At 43.8% G+C, this 24,879-nt stretch overlaps 2 non-coding genes across 2 annotated transcripts; one reads left to right on the top strand and one right to left on the bottom strand.

Moving 5' to 3' along the window:
* Positions 1–14,926: 14,926 nt before the first annotated feature.
* On the top strand, positions 14,927–15,033 carry LOC120281934. Its single transcript, XR_005542844.1, has one exon. It is a non-coding gene; the product is annotated as a small nucleolar RNA R71 (small nucleolar RNA).
* Positions 15,034–21,027: 5,994 nt separating this feature from the next.
* Positions 21,028–21,134, bottom strand: LOC120281536. The gene has a single exon (XR_005542679.1). It is a non-coding gene; the product is annotated as a small nucleolar RNA R71 (small nucleolar RNA).
* Positions 21,135–24,879: the final 3,745 nt, after the last annotated feature.

The raw sequence follows: 24,879 nt of genomic DNA, 5'->3' as shown, positions 1-24,879 counted from the left end.
AAAGAGCAAAAAGTAAGAAGAGAGTAAGGAAATCGATAAAGAATGGGGTACTCGGATAATGCTTCACCTAGGATGATCGCTTCAAGTGCAAGAACTCTCTATTATGCTTCTAATCAATGCAATGGTGAGTCGTGAAATCCTTACATACATAGTCCCAAATCTAAGGTCAACTATGCTAACTCTATACATGTCCGGGAGGAGAAATCGAACAATCTCAACACCTCGCTCTTTCATAGGTTGCAATGAGCTCTAAGGGTTTCAAGTGATAAATCTCTTCCTTAATATAGACCTACCCCTTTTGGTCAGGTGGAAGGTCCCTAGCCGCAATTAAGCCCTAGATACTAAGATCCTCTCAATGCTTCACTCCATTGCAGCGCAACTAGGCCCCGGTGGAGGTTCATCCCTTGAACCGTTCACTCCATTATGGCGCTAAAAACTCGGGAATGGAGGTAGAATCTCTATCACGTCGGAGGAAAGGGGGCTCCATGCCTCTGGACTCGCCCTCTCAGACCCTCTCCCAGCCTAGCTTTGTCTACGCTGAGTGGTGTGTCACTCACTCACAAGGTTGCCAACAGAACTCTCAACCCTAGTGTCACTCTGGGGAAATGTGCATATAATCAACCATTCAGGTTGGAACTCACAATAAACATCAATTTATTGAAAGCATAATAAAGAGTTCAATGAAACAAATACATCCTATGGTTCACAATCATCCAAGTACCCACTAGGGGTTTAGCTCTCCATGGAGCTTAGTACAATCAAAAATCAGAATGTAAAAGCAATGAATCCATAAAGAAACCCCTCGATGGTGTCGTGTCGATGGTCTTTGTGGAAAGTCCTCTACTAGATCGTCAAGGAGTTCCTTCGATCGGTATAGGATGCGCCTCGATGGAGCTCCCCTACCAACCTTCTTCCTAATGGAATCACGATGTCGAGCCGTAGAACCTCTCTCAAAACCTTGGCCAATACCCCTCGAAAACCCTAGCGAAGCTCTCTCACAAGTTGGGGAAAAGATGGAGAAAAGAATACCAAAATTGGGGCTGAATCGGCTTTAAATAGGGTTGGAATCGGGCAACTCCACGGCGTGGGCGATACGCGCCCGTCGGAATTTCCACTGCAGGCGTGGATAATTTCCCTGCCTTGAGTGTGGATTCTCTGTTCTCCGATTTCTCGGCCTGCATGTGAATAGTGTTGCTATCTGATGGTGCTACGGTGTTGCTAAAGTGCTCTTCTACGGTCTTGACTGATTAACTTCCCAATTCCATACTTTCATCGAGGGATGTAGCAAATGGCACTACGTTCACGTCTTGAATCACTTGCTTCTTCAATGATATACATGTTGGTGGGGTTCTTGTTCTTATATGCATAGAGTCGGAATGCTCTAGTGTGAGCCTTTGTGCCCCTCAAATGGATGTGCTCACTCGAATCGAGGAGGTTGGCACACACTCTAGCATCTCACACGACTTATGTCTTCGCGTTTGAACCTTAACAAGATCTCCTCCAAAATAGGTGCATTATGATCCACATTGGCCCATTTCCTTCATACTCGCCTCCTACCCTACTGCGTAAAGTAACATAAAAACACACATATTAATGTAGAAAAGCGAGAAAGTAATGCTCAACATAATGAATGAGCAACCCTGCATTCATATCGCTACAAGCACTTATCAGCACCAATCTAGTGAGGTGTGCCCTAGGTTTTGACAAAAACCCTTGAAGAGGACAGGCTACTCCACAAGACCATCGACATGAATACCGAGGGGTTTTACTTATGGATTGCATCTCTTTACTTTTTGATTTCATTATTAATTGTATCTTGCTCCATGGAGAGCTAAACCCCTAGAGGTACTTGGACTTGTAAACCCTAGGATGTTATTGTTTCATTGACCTTTTATTATGTTTCTTTAATTGATGTCTTTAGTTGAGTTCCAATCTTGAATGCTTGTTGAATGATTTCTCCCTAAGAGTGACACTAGGGTTGAGAGTCAACATTGGTAATCCTTGTGCAGGTGGTGACACACCATGAGGGTTGGACAAAGCAAGATTAGAGAGGGTCGAGAGGGTGAGTCCAGAGGTAGCGGAACATCACCCTTTCCCCTTTGATGTGATTTACTCTACCTACGTATTTGTAGAGGTTCTTCTGCGGTCATAATAGGCTGAAGTGCTAAAGAGACAACTCCGCTGGGAGCTTAGTTGCACGAGTAAGACAGTGAAGCATTGAAGTAATCCTTAGTGCTGGGGCTTAATTGTGACTAGGGGTCTTTCGCCTGGACCAAAGAGTTAGACCTATATTAGAGACTAGAGTTTATCACTTGGAATCCCTAAAACTTCTTGTAAATATACACAATGTGAGGTGTTGTGACTAATTGATTTCTCCATCGAGGGCATGAGTGTAGAGTTAGTCGCGTTGACCTTAGGTTCGGCACCATGTATTTTTAAGTTTCCACGACTTATTAAAGCATCGAGTTAGGAGACATAATAGTTGGTCTTGCACTTGAAGCAATAGTCTTAGTGGAGCAATGTCGAGTACCCCAATTTCTATCGACTGTCTTTCCTCCCATTTTATTGTGCCTCTCTTTCTATTTTTCTTTAGTTCTTTTCATATCGATTTTGTTCACACACTATTAATTCATATTCACTTTAGTTAAATAGCAATCTTTGTGTTTCGAGTCCCTATTCACGTGGATCGATAACCCACTCACCTAGGTATTATTAGCTCGACAAACCCATGCACTTGTGGGTCACTACGCAAGGGGTGTGTGTGACGCCCTTGTATATGTCCAGCGGTGCACAGTTTGTCAAAGTAATAAAATTCAGGGTGAGTGGGTATCGATCCTACAAGAGTAGGGAGTAAAAAATCTTAAATTGTTTGATTAACTAAGCAAAATATAAATAGTGATTTGTGTGACGAGATGTAATGCAAACAAAAGTAAAAGAGACAAGAGAGAGCACAAGTAAAGGAGAGGTAAGGCAATCAATATAAATGGGGTACTCGGATATTGATCCGCCTAGGACAATTGTTTCAAATGCAAAAACCCATAATTATGCTTCTAACTAATGCATTAATGAGTCGTGGAGATCCTTTAATATATGGTCACAAATCTAAGGTCAACCATGCCCTAACCCTATACATGTCCCGGAGGAGGAATTGAACAACCACTCAACCTCGACTCGCATAGAATTGCAACAAGTTCTAGGGATTCCAAGTGATAAATACTTTTCCTATATGTGAGACCTAACCCTTTGGTCGGGGGGAAGGTCCTAGCCACAATTAAGCCCTAGATGCTAAAATCACTTCGACGTTTCGCTACCTCTCGACTCACCCTCTCAACCCTCTCCAATCTAGCTTTGTCTAACTCTCATGGTGTATCACTCACTCACAAGGGTTACCAACAAGAACTCTCAGCCCTAGTGTCACTCTAGGAAGTATTCATATAATCAATGCATTCAAGATTGGAACCCAATAAAAACATCAATTATTTAAAGCATAATAACAAGGTTCAGTAAAACGAATACATCCTAGGGTTCACAATCCATGTACACACTAGGGGGTTTAGCTCTTCATGGAGCTAATTACAATCAATGAAATCGAATGTAAAAGCAATAAATCCATAGAAAACCCCTCGATAGTCGTGATGATGGTCTTGTGGAGAGTCCTCTACTAATTCAAAGGTCCCTTTGTCCGGCCTAGGATACACCTCACCGGATCGGTGCCAATGAAAGCTCTCCCACTAACCTTCTTCCAAATGAAGCGCGATGTTAGAGCTGTAGTAGAACCTCTCCCAATCCCTAGCCAATACCTCTCAAAACCCTAGCCGCAACCCTCTCTCAAGTTGGGGAAAAGATGGAGAAAAGAATGCTGAAATCGGGGCAGAAATCGGCTTTTAAAGGACTGGAATCACGAATCCACACGCCCTTGTGGATATTCCACACGGGCTTGTTGAATTAACACACAGGCATGTGAAATTTCCACACTCCGTGTGGCTTCTTTTAGCCAACTCCTTCTTCGAGTCGGTTGTAAATAGTACCTACTCGAGTATTTTTGCTAGAGTGCGGTGCTACGATGACTGGGTATAAAACACTCCATGAAACTATGCTTTCATTGAGGTAGCGTAAGCGGATACAGTTTACGTCATAGATCACTGCTTCTTCAATGAGCGGCCGCATTGGTGGAGATCTTGTTACACATGTATAAGCAGAATACTTAGAATGTGGCGCCTTTGTGCCCTCAAATCATTGTGCTAGGGTTGAATACAAGGAGGTTGGCACACATTCTAACATCTTGAACCCGACTTATGTCTTGGCGTTTGAACCTTCTCAAGATTTCCTCCAAATGGTGCACTCACGGTCTACATTGGCTTCTTTCCCTAAGATTCGGTTTCACAAACCTATATACATGAAAGTAACATAAATACACACATATTAGTGTGAAAACCGAATAAAAGTAATTCTCACCATAAGGAAAGAACACTTCGTATTCTTATCACACAAGCACTTATCAGTGTGCCAGGCGCCCGTGGCTAGGGTTTCGAGAGGCTTTGGCTAGGTCTTTGGAGAGGTTTGACGGCCTTCGATACCGCATTCCTTCAGAAGAGATTTATTAGGGGAGTTTTCATTGGCATCGATCCGGCGAGGTGTGCCCTAGGCTTAACGAGGGGACCTTTGGAGAAGACACAGCCACTCCACAAGACCATCGATATGAACACCGAGGGGTTTTATCCATTCATTTCATATCTTTACTTTTGATTTCATTATTGATTATATTATGCTCCATGGAGAGCTAACCCCTAGAGGGTACTTGAACTTGTAAACCCAAGGATGCTATTGTTTCATTGACCTTTTATTATGCTTTATTTAATTTATGTCTTTAATTGAGTTCCCATCTTGAATGTTTGTTGAGTTGAATTTCCCTTAGAGTGATAATAGGGTTTGAGAATCCATCTTGGTAGCCTTTGTGGATGAGTTAGACACCATGAGTGTTAGACAATGCTAGGTCGGAAAGGGTTGAGAGGGTGAGTCGAGTGGTAGCGGAATGTTCCCTTTCTCTTCTGGTGTGATTTATCCTACCACCACATTCTAAGAGTTCTTTGTGGTCACAGTAGAGTGAATTGCTAAGAGACAAACTCCACTAGGACTTAGTTGCGTGACCAATAGAGTGAAGCGTTGAAGTAATCCTTAGTATCTGGGGCTTAATTGTAACTAAGGTTTATCAATTGGAGTCCCTAGAGCTTTAAGCAATCCTACACAGTGTCAGGCGTCGAGACTGAGTGATTTCTCCAGAAGGGCATAGTGTAGGGTTAGTCACAGTTGACCTTAGGTTTGGGGCCGTGTGTTTTTGGATTTCCATGACATATTAAACAACAACTAGGAGACACAAGTGTGTGTGTCTGCCCATGTGTTTGACCTTGTGAACTACACACTGGCATTGGTAACTTCCACACACCCGTGTGAATTCATGTAGAGAGTTCCCCACCATCCTGAGAAGACATAGGGCATGTGAAAGCCCCTTATGAGTGGCCCCTAGGAGATCCATGCCCCTCTAGAATTTCTACACAGGCGTGTGAAACACTTAGATGAATTTCTCGTGTGGGCAGAGGAGCCACAGGGGCGTGTGGATGCCCCTGTGGGTCGGACACACAGGTGTGTGTAATTTCCACACGCCCATATGGATGCGTTCAGAGATAAAGAATGCCATCCCGATAGCACACAGGGTTATGTGTCATCACTGTGAAGCTCCTGAGTTCGATCACTAGCAGTGGGTAATTTCCACATGCCCGTGTTGATGTATAGAATTCAGAAAGGGCACGAGTTTTCTTTTATAAATCCTTTTGTGCCTTTCATTCTCACACTCCCCAAACGCTAAGAGAACACACCCATTCAATCTTCCGACTTCTCACTTTCATTTTAGGGGCATTTTACTAGAGGTTGCCGGCCGTTTTCATGATTTTCGTTCCTATTTCATCGGCAAACCCTCATTCTTTCTTTTCTTCGCCATTACTTGATTTTATTTAATTAAGCTGGTGAATGTGCTTTGTTTCTATGATAAAGTGGTTATTGAATGTTTAGAACAAGTTTAGAAACGAATTTGATGTATTTTTCATGGATTTTTGCATAATGGTCATGCGGTTTTAACGCCCCGTGGATCCACACGGCCATGTGGATTCTGCGATATTGTTATTTTTGAATGAATTTGATCGATTTCTTTTCAATACTTGTAGATATGGCCCCCGAACAAAGAAATAAGAAACCAAACATCCCAGAGCACTCACCGAGCTGAGCACATGAGGGTTTCGATTCGAGCACCGAGCTCGTTTTGATAGGTTAGCAAAGCTAAAATTTAGACATACACGTTTTCGGACATAGGTGCTTTGAGAGGTTCACTACTGGATGATATGGCGAGATGAGGTGGAGGAGCTCCTCTCAGTGAGTAACTAGAGGAGGTTATTGACTATTTTGAGCCGACTATCCATATGTTGCATTCGAAATACTAAGCGTCGTTTGAGTTTGACATATCATATTCCAGTTTTAGCAGCGTGGACATGATTTAGTTAAGAGCGTTTGGACATCACCATAGTATGAGCGTCACGTAGTTTTTGGTCGACTACGGTTTGTATATGAGGCGTTCTGGACACGAAGAGTAGGATAGGGCTGTAGGGCCGATTATCCTAATAGCTTGACTCCTCGGATAGCATATAGGGCACTCTGTGGTCGAGGGCGGTATGAGCGTAGTAGTAGAAGGCTACTTGCCTTTCTTGGCTAGCACGCAGATACATCCACGAGTTCTCACTGATCGGGTGAGCGGGCATGGTGACAATACGAGGTACTCGAGCAAAGCAGGAGCAATTATACACTGCACTCTATAGTGCATGAGGCGAGCCAATTCATCTAGGGCACATCCTGGTCGAGTACTTGCGCCCACCGAGGCGATGACATGAGAGTAAGGGTGATTTTCTCTGGTCCCTACATTACTAGACTCATCATGAGGATGGGTTTGCGGGACGCTATTAGAGGGGGCAAGAAGACAATCATACCTATCCCCCTAGGTATCGAGACGATGAGACAGATGGACATGTTACGCAGGTATCGGTCGGGAGTGCATATATCGATTACACCTACCCCGAGTTAGCCGAGGAAGGAGTCGATGTTGCATAGGGTTCTCAACTGCGCTGAGCCACGCACCCGAGCCGATAGAGACAAAGGCCCCATGACAAGGTCCCCTTGCGTATATCCCGCAAAATGCACGGGTTTTGTTGAGGTAATAATCCGGGTGAGTGGGGATCGAATCCACGAGGGAGTAGGGAGTAAAAGACACTTAATTCGATTCTTAGCTATGTGGAGTATCAACAATGATAAGTGTGATAATGATTCAATTCTCAACAATTAAAAGCAACAAGTAAGAGAGCAAAAGTAAGGAGGAGGTAAGGGAATCGATAAAGATGGAGTACTCGGATGATGCTTCACCAAGGATAATCGCTTCAAGTGCAAGAACTCTCTATTATGCTTCCTAATCAATGCAATGGTGAGTCGTGGAAATCCTTACATACATAGTCCCAAATCTAAGGTCAACTATGCCTAACTCTATTCATGTCCCGGAGGAGAGATTAAATAACTTCTCAACCTCGCACTCGAATAAAGTTGCAATGAGCTCTAGAGATTCCAAGTGATAAATCGCTTCTTAATTATAGACCTAACCCTTTGGTCCAGGCGGAAGGTCCCTAGCCATAATTAAGCCCTAGATACTAAGATTCCCTCAACGCTTCACTCCATTGCACGCGCAACTAGGCCCCAGCGGAGGTTCATCCCTTAGACCGTTCACTCTATTATGGCCGCAAAGAACTCAAGGAACAGAGGTAGAATCTATCACGTCCGAGGGGAAAGGGGACGCTCCTGTACCTCTCGACTCACCCTCTCAACCCTCTCCAACCTAGCTTTGTCTAACGCTCGTAGTGTGTCACTCACTCACAAGGTTACCAACAAGAACTCTCAACCCTAGTGTCACTTTAGGGGAAATGTTCATACAATCAAGCATTCAAGGTTGGAACTCACAATAAACATCAATTTATTGAAAGCATAATAAAGAAGTTCAAATAAACGAATACATCCTAGCGTTTACAATCACCCAAGTACCCACTAGGGGTTTAGCTCTCCATGGAGCTAAGTACAATCAAAGAAATTGAATGTAAAAGCAATGAATCCATAAAGAAACCCCTCGATGCTCATGTCGATGGTCTTGCGGAGAGTCCTCTACTCGTCGTCTAAGGATTACCTCGTCCAGTATAGGATACACCTCGACAGAAGCTCCCCTACCAACCTTCTTCCTCAGGAATGATGATGTCAGAGCCATAGAACCTTTCCAAAACCTTAGCCAATACCCCTCAAAACCCTAGCCGAAGCCCTCTCTCAAGTTGGGGAAAGGATGGAGAAAAGAATACCAAAATCGGGGCTGAATCGGCTTTAAATATTGATGGAATCGGAGCAACTCCGCAGGGCGTGGGCGCTACAGCGCTTTCGTCTTGGAATTTCCACACCGGCGTGGATAATTTCCACACGCCTGTGTGGATTCTCTGTTCTCCGATTTCTCAGTGGTCGGAACAGTCTTTGCTACGATGATTGCTACATTACTGCCTTTCTGACCTCGACTGAATAACTTCCCAATTCCATACTTTCATCGGGTAACGCAAATGGCCACACGTTCACGTCTTGAATCACTTGCTTCTTCAATGATATACATGTTGGTGGGGTTCTTGTTCTTATATACATAGGTCGGAATGCTCGAGTGTGACTGCCTTTGTGCCCCTCCAAATGGATGTGCTCACTCGAATGCGAGGAGGTTGGCACACACTCTAGCATCTCACACCTGTCCTATGTCTTCGCATTTGAACTTTAGCAAGATCTCCTCCAAAATAAGTGCATTATGATCCACATTGGCCTATTTCTTTCATACTCGGCCTCACAACCCAACCTGCGTAAAAGTAACATAAAAACACACATATTAATGTAAAAACCTAAGAAAAGTAATGCTCAACATAAGGAATGAACGCTTCACATTTATATCGCACAAACACTTATCAAACACCCCACACTTAAGCTTTTGCTTGTCCTCAAACAAACATTAAAACATTCTGTGCATCAATGAAGAAAATATTGAAAGTGCTTGGCCTTAGGTTCACCGAGGTATACAAAGAAAGTATTCTACAAGTAAGGAAAATTTCAACACTAAATACAAAAAATCAATGCTCTAGCTAAAAACATGAATCAAAAAGGACAACAAACCCGAATTTCGTGTAAGTGTGTGAACTCACTCAAAACACCGCAAATTATACTCCTCAAAGTTCTAAGTACAAGGGACTTATTTATCTACAAAAGTGATAAAAATTTTAAAAGATGGTAATAGCTTCACACATCCTCTAAGGTAGCCCTTTCCAAAGCGGCCGCTAAGGTGGCTTTCACACTTTCGAGGTGGTAGCTCTTTCTACCCGAGTGGTAGCTTTCACTCATCCTATGAGATAGCTCTTTCTCTCATTAGGACATAACTAGTATCTGACTTGTGAGATTAGCTTCATACTTCATAGGTGGTAGCTCTTTCCACCCAACAAATACAAATAAACAATAAAACTATTTTTATTCCTTCTTTTCATTTTTCCATAGAATTAGCACAAGAAAATAAACCTAACTAGTCCCTTTAACATCGAACATGAGTTTCCAATAGAGTTCAAAAGAGTGAGCGAGTGCACTAAGTGTAAATCGGGCAAAAAAATTCCTAAAAATTTAAGCAAGAACTAGAGCATGAAAACATTCAATGTTAACAATTATCCTAGACTTAAGAATACAATCATTGCAACTAAGGTGAATCGCCATTGGCTATGTGAGCATATATCAATCAAGAACAATAGAAAAGTTGTGCGCATTATGAAACACTCCCCACACACACTTAAGTTGTACATTGTCCTCAATGTACTCATGCAAACTCACTCAAAAATATATCATTCCAAAAAAATAGATGTTGGAGAAGCAATCAAAACAATACTCCCCTGACTCCTAGTGTTGCGTTTGATGAAGCTAATTCGTTGGGAGTAGTGATTCAACGTGTTGTAGAAGCTCACACGGTCAAGTGCCGAAAGCACCTTGACCGTGCCCATGACTAAAGTCTCAATTTCCCGAGGAAGACAAGACCATCTCGACGCATACACGAGGGGGTTCGAGTAAAGCTCAAGAAAAAAACAAAAAAATAAGTCGAGTGTATAAAAAGATGAAGCAATGAATACAACTCGATAAATGCAATATATCATAAACTCGGAAGGAAAAAAATCCTTTTACGAGTGAACAAGTCTAAAAAAACAAGAAAAATAAAAATAAAGTAAAATGCATGAAAGTAAAAGAAAGGTCAAGTGTCGGAGTCGCTCTCGGGCTCCGCTGCTGCTCTGCTGAAGTGGAAGCATATAGTGAGTCCTCCGGTCTTTGGGGTCGAGGATGGAGGTGCTGGAGAAACTGAGGATCTGGGTCTCAGGAGATCTCGAAGAAATTCGAATCGGGCCATAAGATCTATGTACTGAGCCGATTGCAAAGCCCGGAGCTCAGCTATCTCAGTTCGAATCTCTCTAACATCGGTCTCCAGCCTCTCAATACGGTCATAGGCTCGAGTACCCGGTGCTATAGAAGTTGGAGGAGTCTGCTGGACACCCCCTGCAGTATCTCCTTCGCTCTTGGTGGTCTCAGTGGTAGCTGTAGTGAGAATATAAAGTCCTGGCCAAAACCTACGTACCAACCCCATCATCCTGATCGTATCGAACGCAAGAGGGGTGGGCACAACTGTCTTCTCAGCACCACGTAGAGCGTCGCCCAAACCCATTCCCAGAATGAGTCTGGTGATATAAGGGCCCGCAAATAGTAGACCCACTCTTGTTGAATGACCCTAGTAATGTAAAACATCTGCTAGAATGCACCCTAAGTGAATTGGTACATTGCGAGCCATGGAGTATAAGAAAAGCAAATCCAGTCTGGTCAAAGCGGCTGTGTTATCTGCTCGACCTGTCACGGACCTGCTGATGACTGCGTGTACGTATCTGTAACTGAACTGGGACAAACTAGAGGCCTTCGACAATCCCGGTTCGTACTCTCCACGCCCACACAAAATCCTGTATGCATGATATGGAGTGACTGACACTGAAAAATCTACTGGTAGTCGGCCATACTCCACGGTACCTGTATAAGCGACATCGTACAGGCCCGTCCTAATCGAAAACTCAGTAACGCTCATGGAGAATGGATGTCTGAATGACCGAAACTGTATCGCCTCGGTAGTGTCAACTCTCCCATGCAGCAATCGAAACTCAAAGGATGCTAAAACCTCTAGCGTAAGTGTGCGGTAAGCTGGTTCACTAATCGTCGTGACCCTCCTCCGACTTCCCACTGCCCAGACATCTCATCAATCTCATTAATTACCTCGTCATCCTGCTGAATATGTCGAAGCACTTGTACATCCACGAAGAAAGTCTGACCAAACCCAAGTCGTTTGAAAGTATCTCAAGCGAGCCCCGATGCTCGGGGTTCGAGAAGTCCACATGTATCGGCTAGGGTGAGGTGAGCCTGAGGCGCTTAACTTCGTTCTTCTTCGCCTGAGGTGCCATATTTGTAGTGCAAAAGAAGAAAACAATCAAAAATCTCGAAGCAATATCTGCGAGAATTCCCACACGGGCCTGTGGAAATTACCCACGCCGTGTGGCTCTACAGCGTAAAAACTCCCCTGCAGGGTGCACAACAAATCTTAGCAATTCAATTTAAAACCACTTCTAAATGCATACTACACATCCATCATGCATGAGAATTCGCATTTAAAAGTATTCAATCCGTGAAAAACCATAATTGGCGAAGAAAAGAGGATAAAAAGGTTACCGAAGAAATGAATATGAAAACTTCTGAAATTTGGTAAGATTTGCGAAGAAAATTCCTCCAAATAGCGATGAAGGGTCAGAAAGATGATCGGGAACCGTTTTCCGGCGACTGGAGATGAAGAATGAGACGGATCACAAGGTTTTTAAGGAGAAAATCGTGTCTCTTGGAATTCTGTGTATCCCCACGGGCGTGTGGAAATTACCCACGCCCGTGCGCCTCACTTCGAGAGCGCCATAGGGGCGTACACACGTCCATGTGCTTTCTTGGGAAAACGCTCCATTGACTCTGACTGCTCTCACACGGGCGTGCGGAAATTACCCACGCCCCTGCGCCCGACCCACGGGGGCAGACGCATGCCCCTGTGGCTTCCCTGGACAACCGAGAAAAATATCAAGTCTTACGCACGCCCGTGCGGAAATTCCCCACGGACGTGGCCATTCACATGCCCAACTCACAGGGGCAGCCGCACGCCCCTGTGTTTTCTCGGGATGGAGGGAGCAACCTGCAGAGTTTCGCACGGGCATGTGGAAATTACCCACGCCCGTGTGTGTTCACAAGGTCACCCACAAGGGCGAGTCCACGCCCCTGTGTGTTCTCGGGAAAATCTGCCCAACTCTGCAGGAAGTCACACGCCCGTGCGAAAATTGCCCACGGGCGTGCGCCAGTCGCATGGTCGTCCACAGGGGTAGCCGCTCGCCCCTGTGCCTTCTCTGGATGAGCTCGCAGTGCAAATCCACGGGCGTGCGGAAATTCCCCACGCCCGTGTGTTTTCTCTGGATGACTTAGAAAAAACCTGCAGGCTCTGCAGGAATATTCTGAACATGTTTACACACTCAAAACCTGCCCTATTATGCAAAATTTACCAGACAAAAACACGAAATAGAACTCAAACGACCAAACTTCGCCAATTCTCCATAAAACACACGATGAATTTGAAAACCCCACAATAAAACTACAGCACAAAAATCTAAGCATTAAAAACACCAACACTTAACAGTTTATTCAAGTAAACAACTAAACTGCAAGATACGAAAACAGTAAACACTTGGGTTGCCTCCCAAGAAGCGCTTGTTTAACGTCACTAAGCTTGACGTATCTTTCTTACCTCACGGGGGTTCATAAATGAAGGTTGCCCTCTTACCCATGGCTTGGAAGCATGATGAGCAAAGTCTCTTGAGGATAGAGGGTGTACTCTCGAGCTTCGGACCACCTAGCAATGGTTCGTCCAACTTCCTTGGCTCATGTACATCTCCAACAATCTTGGAGCATTTTTGGTGGCGTCTCCGAGCCCTCTTCATTTTTTGGAGCACCTTCTTCAAGATCCCCGGGGTAGATGTTTCCTCTCCAGTCGAACCAAGCATCATTACTTCTTCATTGCTCTCCTCTTCATCAAACAAACCTTCATACGGATCTGGGTTGAACATCTCCTGCATATATTCATCAACAATTTCATCAGTAGTGTCTAGAAAGTATAGAGTATCATCAAAATCGAGAGAATGTCGCATGGCTTTAGCAAGGCGGTATGTGAGCTTATCGTCTCCAACTCTCAAAGTGAGCTCCCCACCGTCAATGTCAACCAATACTTTGGAAGTCCGCAAGAACGGTCTCCCAAGTATCAAAGGTACATCTGCATCCTCATCGACATCTAGCACTACAAAGTCAACCGAAAAAATGTACTTGTCCAACTTGACAAGCACGTCTTCAATGATGCCTCTCGGATGTCGCACCGTTCAGTCCGCTAATTGTAAAGTTATCCAAGTAGGCCTAGGCTCACCCAAGCCTAGCTTTTGGAAGAAAGTATATGGCATGACGTTGATGCTCGCCCCTGAATCCCCCAATGCCATTTCCTCACCTATGTTGCCGATGTTACACGGAATGATGAAGCTTCCCGGGTCTTTCTTCTTGTTCGGCATGTTCTTTTGCAACACCGCCGAGCATGAAGCATCTAGCACCACTGAAGCACTCTCCTCCAATTTCCTCTTGTTGGTCAATAGGTCTTTCAGGAACTTCGCATACTTAGGCATTTGAGCCAATGCCTCAACAAAAGGAATGTTGATGTGGAGTTGCTTGAACAAACACAGGAACTTCTTATACTGTTCATCCCCTTGGTCATTCTTCAATCTAGAGGGATAAGGGATTCTTGGCTTGAAAGGTGGGGTTGCCACCTCTTTCTCTTTGTTTTCTCCCTTCTCAACCGCTACAACCTCGGGTGCGTGTTCTTTCGGCTTCTCACTCGGAAGCCTCCCTTCAACCTCATGACCACTTCTCAAAGTGATCGCCTTCACATGTTCTCTAGGGTTGGTTTCCGTGTTACTTGGTAAACTTCCATGTGGCCTTTCGGAGAGAGACTTTGCAATTTGCCCCACTTGATTTTTAAGATTGTGCAAGCAGGCGGTGTGATTGCGAAGTGTAGCCTCAACTGATTCAAACCTTGTATTTGCTGATTGAACAAATCTAGCCAAGTGCTTCTCCAAATCTGTCATTCGGGTTTCCAAGCCTGAAATTATGTTTTCCACTTGAGGGGCTTGTTGTTGTTGGAAACCCGATGGCCCCATGGTCTTCTGTGGTCCTTGATTACTCCATGAAAAATTGGGATGATTCTTCCAACCTAAATTGTAGGTGTTGTTGTATGGATTCCCTTGAGGTCTCATTCCATTACCTACAAAGTCAACGTTCTCAATTGAAGAAACATCACCAATGACGATTGGGAAATCGGAGGGAGCATGTCCTCCACCACAACCGGTGCAATTGATCACGGCCGCAACTCTATTCGAAGCTATGAGATCTAGCTTCTTACTCAAACTCTCCACTTGGGCCGCCAATGAAGTTACCTCATCAATTTCATGGAGACCGGCCACCTTTTTTTCATCTCTCTAGCGTTCCACTAGTAGCTATTGAACCCCATTTTCCTCAATAAATTGGCGAGCCTCGTCGGGGTCTTGCTACCTAAGGTACCTCTGCCACTGCATCCAAGAGTTGCCTTGTACTCGCGTTCAAACCATTGTAGAAGGTTTGAACAATCATCCAATCGCGGAATCCGTGTTGCGGACACTTAGCGAGGAGTTCCTTGAACCTTTCCCATGTCTCAAATAGAGACTCCAATTCCAACTGCACAAAAGATGAGATCTCATTCCTAAGCTTTGCTGATTTTCCGAGAGGGAAATAACGGGCTAGAAAAGCTTCTACCATCTCGTCCCCATGTAGTGATTGATGCTCTAGGTAATGAGTGTAGCCAACGCTTTGCTTTCCCCTTTAAGGAAAATGGGAAGGCTCTCAACTTGATGGCATCATCTATCACACCATTTATCTTCAGCATGTCACACACCTCAAGGAAGCTCTCTATGTGACTGTTTGGATCCTCATCGGCCAAACCGTTGAATTATACGGACTGCTGCAGCATATGGATGAATGTCGGCTTTTAGTTCGAAGTTTTTGAGCTATAATTGGGGGACGCACAATACTCGATTGTGTCCCCTAACACTGAAAGGTCTAGCATAATCGGATAGTGTTCGTTGTTGCTTATTTTGTTCCGCCATGTTGTCGGATCCATCTACTTCCAAATCACTCGGATTATCTCGTTCTTACGTGAGGTTCTTTCCCTTTTCTTCTAAATGTACGTTCAAGCTCAGGATCTCCTTCAATCAATATTGATGGATTCCATCGGGTCATAACCTGGAGCTGCACCAAAAAAATAAAGAAAAAGAAAAATCAGAACGATGATAGAATAAGAAGATATGAATTAGGCATGTGGTGAAATAGCTAAGAAAACAAAGTGCAAAGTATCTCTAAACACCTAGCTCCCGACAACGGCGCCAAAAAACTTGACAAGGTCCCCTTGCATATATCCAGACAAGTGCACGGGTTTGTCGAGTAATAATCCGGGGGTGAGCGTGGTCGAATCCACAGGGAGTAGGGAGTAAAGACACTTAATTCGATTCTTAGCTATGTGGAGTATCAACAATGATAAGTGTGATAATGATTCAATTCTCAACAATTAAAAAGCAACAAGTAAGAGAGCAAAAAGTAAGGAGGAGGTAAGGCAATCGATAAAGATGGGGTACTCGGATGATGCTTCACCTAGGATAATCGCTTCAAGTGCAACAACTCTCTATTATGCTTCCCAATCAATACAATGGTGAGTCGTGGAAATCCTTACATACATAGTCCCAAATCTAAGGTCAACTATGCCTAACTCTATTCATGTCCCGGAGGAGAGATTAAAATAACCTCTCAACCTCGTACTCGAATAAAAGTTGCAATGAGCTCTAGGGATTCCAAGTGATAAATCACTTCTTAATTATAGACCCTAACCCTTTGGTCCAGAGCGAAGGTCCCTAGCCATAATTAAGCCCTAGATACTAAGATACCCCTCAACGCTTCACTCCATTGCACACACAACTAGGCCCCCAGAGGAGGTTCATCCCTTAGACCGTTCACTCTATTATGGCCGCAAAGAACTCAAGGAACGGAGGTAGAATCTATCACGTCGAAGGGGAAAGGGGGCGCTCCGGTACCTCTCGACTCACCCTCTCAACCCTCTCCAACCTAGCTTTGTCTAACGCTCGTGGTGTGTCACTCACTCACAAGGCTAGCAACAAGAACTCTCAACCCTAGTGTCACTTTAGGGGAAATGTTCATACAATCAAGCATTCAAGGTTGGAACTCACAATAAACATCAATTTATTGAAAGCATAATAAAGAAGTTCAAAGAAACGAATACATCCTAGGGTTCACAATCACCCAATTACCCACTAGGGGTTTAGCTCTCCATGGAGCTAAGTATAATCAAAGAAATTGAATGTAAAAGCAATAAATCCATAAAGAAACTCCTCGATGGTCGTGTCGATGGTCTTGCGGAAAGTCCTCTACTCGTCGTCTAAGGATTCCCTCGTCCAGTATAGGATACGCCTCGACGGAAGCTCCCCTACCAACCTTCTTCCTCAGGAATGATGATGTCGGAGCCGTAGAACCTCTCCAAAACCTTAGCCAATACCCCTCAAAACCCTAGCCGAAGCCCTCTCTCAAGTTGGGGAAAGGATGGAGAAAAGAATACCAAAATCGGGGCTGAATCGGCTTTAAATATTGCTGGAATCGGGCAACTCCACGGGCGTGGATGCTACACGCGCCCGTGCGGAATTTCCACACGGGCGTGGATAATTTCCACACGCCCGTGTGGATTCTCTGTTTCTCTGATTTCTCGACCGGCTGTGAATAGTGCTGCTACAGTAATATCTTCATTGTTGCTGTAGTGCTCTACTACAATCTTCGACCTGAATAACTTCCTAATTCCATACTTTCATCGGGGTAACGCAAATGGCCACACGTTCACGTCTTGAATCACTTGCTTCTTCAATGATATACATGTTGGTGGGGTTCTTGTTCTTATATGCATAGGTCAGAATGCTCGAGTGTGACTGCCTTTGTGCCCCTCCAAATGGATGTGCTCACTCAAATGCGAGGAGGTTGGCACACACTCTAGCATCTCACACCTGTCCTATGTCTTCGTGTTTGAACTTTAGCAAGATCTCCTCCAAAATAAGTGCATTATGATCCACATTGGCCTATTTACTTCATACTCGGCCTCACAGCCCTACCTGCGTAAAAGTAACATAAAAACACACATATTAATGTAAAAACCTGAGAAAAGTAATGCTCAACATATGGAATGAACGCTTCGCATTCATATCGCACAAGCACTTATCACCCCACCTGTAGCATAGGAGCCACCCTCAGTGTGCATCTTCTCACTAACTTGAGCCCATAATCGCTTTGAGAGGCTTGAGAGCGCGGTAAGAGTCCTACAGTCCGATTTGGCTGAGGTTCGTGCTCCATAGGCAATGACCACACCGAGGTGATGCCACGTCTAGATATTCTACAGCAGCTACTTAAGAGAGACATGACCTCACTATTCATTATGAGACCTAGGACCCCTAAGGCACCACCATCACTAGCACCAGCCATAGTACCAGTTGATCCACCAGTTCCAGCATCTTCACCGATAATAGCAGCAGCAGCAGCAGAGCAGATAGCGCATAACACCGACGCTTGATGCGCCTTTACTTTTCTTTATTCCTATTTTTTGTATTTCATTTTTGTATTTTATTTTGGACTTCTACCACTCAGAAAGGATCTTTCCTCTGAGTTTATCTTTTATTTTTGCTGTCTCGAGTTACATTTCATTGCTTTATCTTTATATACTCTAGTTTATTTTGTTTTTCTTGAGCTTTACTGAACCCCCTTGTGTATACGTGCAGACGGCCTTATGAGTATGGAAATTGAGGACTAGCTAATAAGTGTTTATGTATTTGTAATATAAAGTATTCTTTTCTTACGATGAGCATTACTTTTATCGATTTTTAGCGTAATACATGTGTATTTGTGAACTTTCGTGCGTGAAGGGTTATGGAGCCAAAATAATGAAAGAAAAGAAGCCAAAAAGTAGATTGCGATTGTACTTTGTTGATGAAGTCTTGGAGTGAATAAATAATGAAAGAAAGAAGCCAAAGTAGATTACGTGAATGTGTGCCAACCTCCATGAGCTCAAGCAATTACATGGTTTAGAGGGGCACAAAGACAGTCACATTTGTGTATTCTGATTTTTTAATGTTAGCAATATCTTCACCAATATGGCATTTTATTGAAGAAGCGATGCAATCTATGGCATAGATGTATGCCCGTTTATGTCGCCTCGATGAAAAGTGTGGATTCGGGAGTATTTTGGCTGAGTTATCGTAGCAATTTATGTAGCAATTTACTGTAGCAGTTATCGTTCACAGCCCTTAGAAAATCATATTTCCAGAAACCCACATAGGCGTGTCAAAATTTCTCTTGCCCGTGTGGATGCCCGATTCCTGCCCTTTATAAAGCACGGCTTGTATCAATTTGGGGATCCTTCTTTCCATCCTTTCTCTATCTTTTCACCAACTTTGGAGAGGCTTGCGACTAGGGTTTAAAGGGACTTTGGCAAGGGTTTTGGAGTGGTTCTACGGCTTTGACACCGTGTTTCTCTTGGAAGATTGTTATTAGGGAAGCTTTCGTTGGCACCGATCCGGTGAGGTGTGCCTTAGGCTTGACAAGAGGACCTTTGGAGAAGATGAGGCTATCCACAAAACCATCGACACCAATACCGAGGGGGTTTCCTTATGGATTACATGTTTTTACTTTCGATTTCATTATTGATTGTATCTTGCTCCATGGAGAGCTAAACCCCCTAGTGGGTACTTGGACTTGTAAACCCTAGGATATTATTGTTCCATTGACCTTTTATTATGCTTTCCTTAATTGATGTCTTTAATTGAGTTCCAATCTTGAATGCTTGTTGATTGATTTTTCCCTTAGAGTGACACTAGGGTTGAGAGTCCATCTCAGTAGCCTTTATGGATGAGAGACACAACATGAGGGTTACACAAATTGGAAAGGGTTGAGATCGAGAGGTAGTGGAGCGTCCCCTTTCCCCTCTGGTGTGATTTATCCTACCTCCATGTTCCTAGAGTTCTTTGCGGTTAAAATAGAGTGAAGTACTAAGAGAGAAACTCCGCTGGGGCTTAGTTGTGTGAGCTACAGAGTGAAGCATTGAAGTAATCCTTAATATATGTGGCTTAATTGCGACTAGAGATCTTTCACCTGGACCAAAGGGTTAGATCTATATATAGAAATAGGGTCTTGCAACTATACACAATATGAGGTTTTGAGATTAAGTGATTTCTCCGCCGGGGCATACTGTAGAGTTAGTCACAGTTGACCTTAGGTTTGCGACCGTGTATTTTAGGATTTCCACGACTCGTTATGCATCAGCTATGAGACATAATAATTGGTCTTGCACTTGAAGCAATAGTCCTAGGCGGAGCAATGTCCGAGTGCCCCACTTTCTATTAATTGTCTTTCCTCTCATTTTATCGTGCCTCTCTTTCTTATTTTCTTTAGTCTTGTTCACATTGATTTTATCCACGCTATTATTGTTTTATCTTCACTTAATTAAGTAGTAATCGTTATGTTTGTATTCACTATTCCCTATGGATATAATAACCCACTCACCTGGGATTTATTACTCGACAAACCCTATGTACTTCTTGGGTCACACGCATGAGGCATTGTCACTCGACCATGAACACGGTCAATGTGTTTTTACACATGGCCGTGTGTGCTCCACAAACCCAGTGGAACTCAACTCACAAGGAATTTAGCTCCATCAAATACACCATTAGGAGTTCAGAGGAGTATTATTTCAATTGCCCACCTCCCATTTATCATCGATTGCCCCTCCTATCTTTTATTTGCGCCTCTTTCTTCTTTTCTTATTTCTATTTGCATTAAGTCTTATTCCCATCACTATTAATTCATCCTTATTCTAATTAAATAGCATTTTTTGTGTTTCTGATCATTATTCCCTGTGGATTTGACTACCCACTCACCGGGTTATTATTACTTCGACAAACCCGTGCACTTGTGGTACACACACAAAAAGAGCATTGTCAAAGTTTTTGGCAACATTGCGGGGAGTAGCCATTTTAGAAACACTTTTGCACTTTTGCTATTTTTTGCTATTCATCACTAGTTCTATTTCATATCTTCTTATTCTTCCATCATTCTGATTTGTTTTTTTTCCTTTGGTTGCAGCTCCAGGTTATAACCCGAGGAAATCCTTCGACATTGGTTGAAGGAAATCCGGACATTGAACGAAGAATTCATAGAAGGGGAAAGAACTTGTACAAGAACAGTCTAATCAAGCTGAGATATAAGGTCAAGGGTCAGATATGGCAAAATAGAATGAGTAGTAGAGGACACTGTCCGATTATGCCAGACCCGGAGTTCTTGGCACATACTCTAGCATTGTGCGGCTACCAATTATAGCTCAGAATTTTCACCTCAAGCCAGCATTTATACAAATGTTACAGTAGTCGGCACAGTTTAATGGTTTGGTGATGAGTATCCAAACAATCACATAGAGAACTTCTTGGAAGTGTGTGATATGCTCAAAGATCAATGGTGTTACGGATTATGCTATCAAGTTGACGGCCTTCCATGCAAGGAGAGAGAAGCAATGGCTACATTCATTACCTATAGCATCAATCACTACATGGGAGGAGATGGTAGAAGCTTTTCTTGCACGATATTTCCCTCCCGGAAAAATCTGCAAAGCTTAGGAATGAAATATCCTCTTTGTGCAAACGGAATTGGAGTTTTCTATTTAAGACATGGGATAGGTTCAAGGAGCTCCGGCGAAAATGTCCTCAACATGGGTTCCCCGAGTGGATGATCACTATAATTGGTTGAATCCCAGCACAAAGCCACTTACTTAATCGTCTGCAGTAGGGAGGCACCTTGAGAGCGAGACCCCGAAGAAGCTCGACATCTCATCGAAGAAAATGGTTATGAACAATTATCGATGGAATACTAGAGACGTAGAAAAGAAGGTAGCTCGGACTTTATGAGATTGACGCGAGCTACTTCATTGGTGGCTTAAGTGGAGTCATCGAGCTAGAAGTTAGACACTCAAACTTCTAATAGAGTGGCAAATAGTGACTAGTTACGCAGAGTGTGAGGACATGCTCCATCTAATCGGGACCGATTTCTATTGGTGGTACATCCTCAGAAGAACAAGTGAATTTTGTGGGTAATGCAATGAGAAATGAAGACAATCCATATAGCAACATAACAATCGGGTTGAGGAGCCACCGAATCTTTTTATGGAGTAGTCAAGGACAACAGAAGACAATGGCACCACCCGGTTTCCAACAACAACAACAACAAGCCCCGAATATGGAGAACTGAGTTTTAGGATTGGAAAACTGGATGATTGATTTAGAGAAGGCTTTGACTAGATTCTGTCCAATCATCGGATACAATATTTTAATCGGTTGAAGCCACACTGTGAATCACACCACGATCATTGCACAATTTAGATAATCATGTGGGGCAAGTTGTGAAGTTGTTATCCGAGAGACCTCGAGGAAGCTGCTTTAGTAACACTCGAAAACCAACCGAGGGCAACATGTGAAGGCGATCACTTTTAAAGAAATGGTCGTGAGGTTGAGGGTAGGCTTCCGAGGATGGAGACCAATGTTGAAGCACCCGAGGTCATAGAGTTTGGAGGAGAGACCCAACAAAGGGAAGGAGATAACACTCCCACCTTACAAGCCCAAGAATCCCTTTATCCTTCAAGGTTGAAGAACAACCAAAATGATGAGCAATACAAGAAGTTCTCGGTCTATTCAAGCGCTTGCACATCAACATCCCATTTGTGGAGCCATTGTCTCAAATGCCTCGGTATGCAAAGTTTTCAAGGACCTCTTGTCCAATAAGTGGAAGTTGGAGGAGAAAGTGCATGTGATTCTAGATGCTTCATATTTGGCAGAGGTTGCAAAAAGAATATGCCGAAACAAGAAGAAGGACCCTAGAAGCTTCATCATTCCGAGCAACATTAGTAACTTGGGTGAAAAAGGTATTGCCGGATTCCAAGTTTAGTATCAATGATCATGCCTTACACCTTTTAGAATCTAGGCTTAGGAGAACCTCAGGCCCACTCGGATGATACTTTCAACGATCTGAACGGTGAGACATTCGAGGGGCATCATCAAATACGCTGTGAAAGTTGACAAGTGCATATGTCGTCAGACTTCATAGTGTTAGATGCTAATGTGGGATGTTGACGTTCCTTTGATACTTGGAAGGCCCTTCTTCGTGTACTTCCAAAGGTCTTATGTCGACAAAGATGGTGGGGAGTTGACTTTATGAGTTGGGGATGACAAGCTTACATATCAGCCACCGAAGCCATGAGACATTCTCTAGACTTTGATGATACTTTTACTTTCTACACTCTCGACGAACTAATAGATGAATATATGCAAGAAATGATGCATCCGCACCCATATGAAGAGGGTGCTAGATCAAGAAGTGGAGAATGAAGGCTGATAATGCTTGGTCTAGAGGACAGGTGCAAGCTACCACGGGATCATGAAGAAGATGCTCCGAAAGATGAAGCGTGCAAGGAAGCATCATAGCAGAAATGCCCTAAGGCTAATGGGATGAGCAAGAATAGAGTAAGGGTGATGAACCCTTGTGCGTATCGAACTTGATAACTCCTCCTCTACCTTCAAAGACAATGTTCATCATGCTTCCAAGTCATGGGTAAGAGGAAAACCTTCATCTATGAGCCCCGTAAGGTAGGTTAGGTACTTTAAGCCAAGTGACGTTAAACTGGCGCTTTCTTGGGAGGCAATTCAAGTCTTTCACTATTTTTTTCTAGGAATTAGTTAGTGTTTGAATGAATAAGAGCTTGAGTGGTGTATCTTGATCTTTTACATGCTATTGATGTAATTTTCTTGTGGATTGTTAGGGTTATCACGTTCTTAATTGTGTGGCAAAGTTTTCTTGGTCATTTGAGCATGTTTTTCATGATTCTCTGGTTGCATTGCATAATATAGCCAGCCTTTTGAATAGATGTAAAATGTTCAAAAATTTTCTACAAAAGTCCTGTAAGTCCTAAGTCATCGGAGAAGACACTGCAGTCGAGTTAGGAAATTTTCCACAGCTGAGTGTCATTCGAGAAGCTCATCCTCAAAGAGGACATAGGGGGCTTGTGATTGCTCGAGAACGACTCAATGACGGTCCACACGCCCATGCTTCTCACAAAAAGTTCATAGCTCTATCTCGAGAAGACACGGGGATGTGTCTCGCGCCGTGTCCGACCCCCGTGTGATTCCACCAAGCGTGGGGAATTTCCTACCACGCTGGTGTGAAACTCGGCAAAGAAAGATCCTTCCATCCGAGCAAAACACGTGGGCGTGGCGGGCGCTGCATGAGAAGGCCTTGTCGAGACCCATGGCCGTGTGTATTTCCCGCCGTGTGGAGCACTGAGAAATTCTCGTGTGGAGCAGGAATAACGGGTGGCATGTGGGTGCCCCTATGGGTGGCCGGGCACTGAGGGAGCTCACGCGTTGGTGTGTATGTGTTTTCGAGGCAAAGAATGCCATCCGAGAGAGCACGGGGCGTGTGCGCACTGATGAGAGGTCTCCTGTCAGTCCACCAGGGTGATAATTTTCACACCGTGTAGATGTCTGAAATTCAAAAGTTACGATTTCTCTATACAATTCTTGTTCTTCTTTTCATTTTTACACTCCCAAACACTTTGAGAACGCATCCTTACACTCTCGATCTTTGCCTTTCGTCATTTTAGAATAGATTTCATGAGTTTTCAATGGATTTCTAAAGGTTTTTCATCTTCATCTTTTCGGTGATGGCTCCTAGGACAAAAGAAAACAGTGAAACGTCCGAGAGAACCTTCATTTGAGCTAGAAGCACATGAGTTCGCGATTCCCGTAAACTATGAGCTATTTTGAGAGATTGGCAAAAGCTGAAGTTTGGACGGAACACGTTCTAGGCGTAAGTGTTTTGAGAGAGGTTCAGCTTGCAGATGACACTAGCAAATGAGGGTGGAAAGGCTCTTCTCGATGGGTAGATGAGGAGGTTGTTGACGATACGTGAGCCGATTATCGTATCTTACGACACTAAGTACTATTGTCATTTGAGTTTGACGGATCATCTCAGCTTTGACCCGACATGGACATGATTCGCGCGCGTATCGTTCTGGACATCACCATAGAATGAGTGTCTCTATTTTGGACCGACTCGGGTATGATGAGGCATTCACGAGATGAGTACTCGATTGATGGACTATCCTAGCGCTTTGACCCGCAAAGAGCTTCAGGAGCATTATGCGGACGGGACGCCAGAGCCACGGTGTCTAAGCCACGTCCTATCCAGTCTGAGGATACATTCATGCCATCCAGGAAAATCAATGGATGACCGTGACGGCGATCTGAGTTTTGATGAAACGGAGCTTTTATACTTATTTTCCATGAGTAGAACCAGATTCATCTTGGTCATATACTAGCAGAGTACCGAAGGCATCAGGGGCAGTATTCCAGGATCAGGGTGATCTTTTCAGGCCCATACATCACTAGACTAATCATCAGGATGGGTCTATTG

The sequence above is a fragment of the Dioscorea cayenensis genome, chromosome 2 (assembly GCF_009730915.1).
Source record: "Dioscorea cayenensis subsp. rotundata cultivar TDr96_F1 chromosome 2, TDr96_F1_v2_PseudoChromosome.rev07_lg8_w22 25.fasta, whole genome shotgun sequence".
Lineage (NCBI taxonomy): Eukaryota > Viridiplantae > Streptophyta > Magnoliopsida > Dioscoreales > Dioscoreaceae > Dioscorea > Dioscorea cayenensis.
Note: the sequence above shows the minus strand (reverse complement) of the source record. Positions and strands in the feature narration are given on the sequence as shown.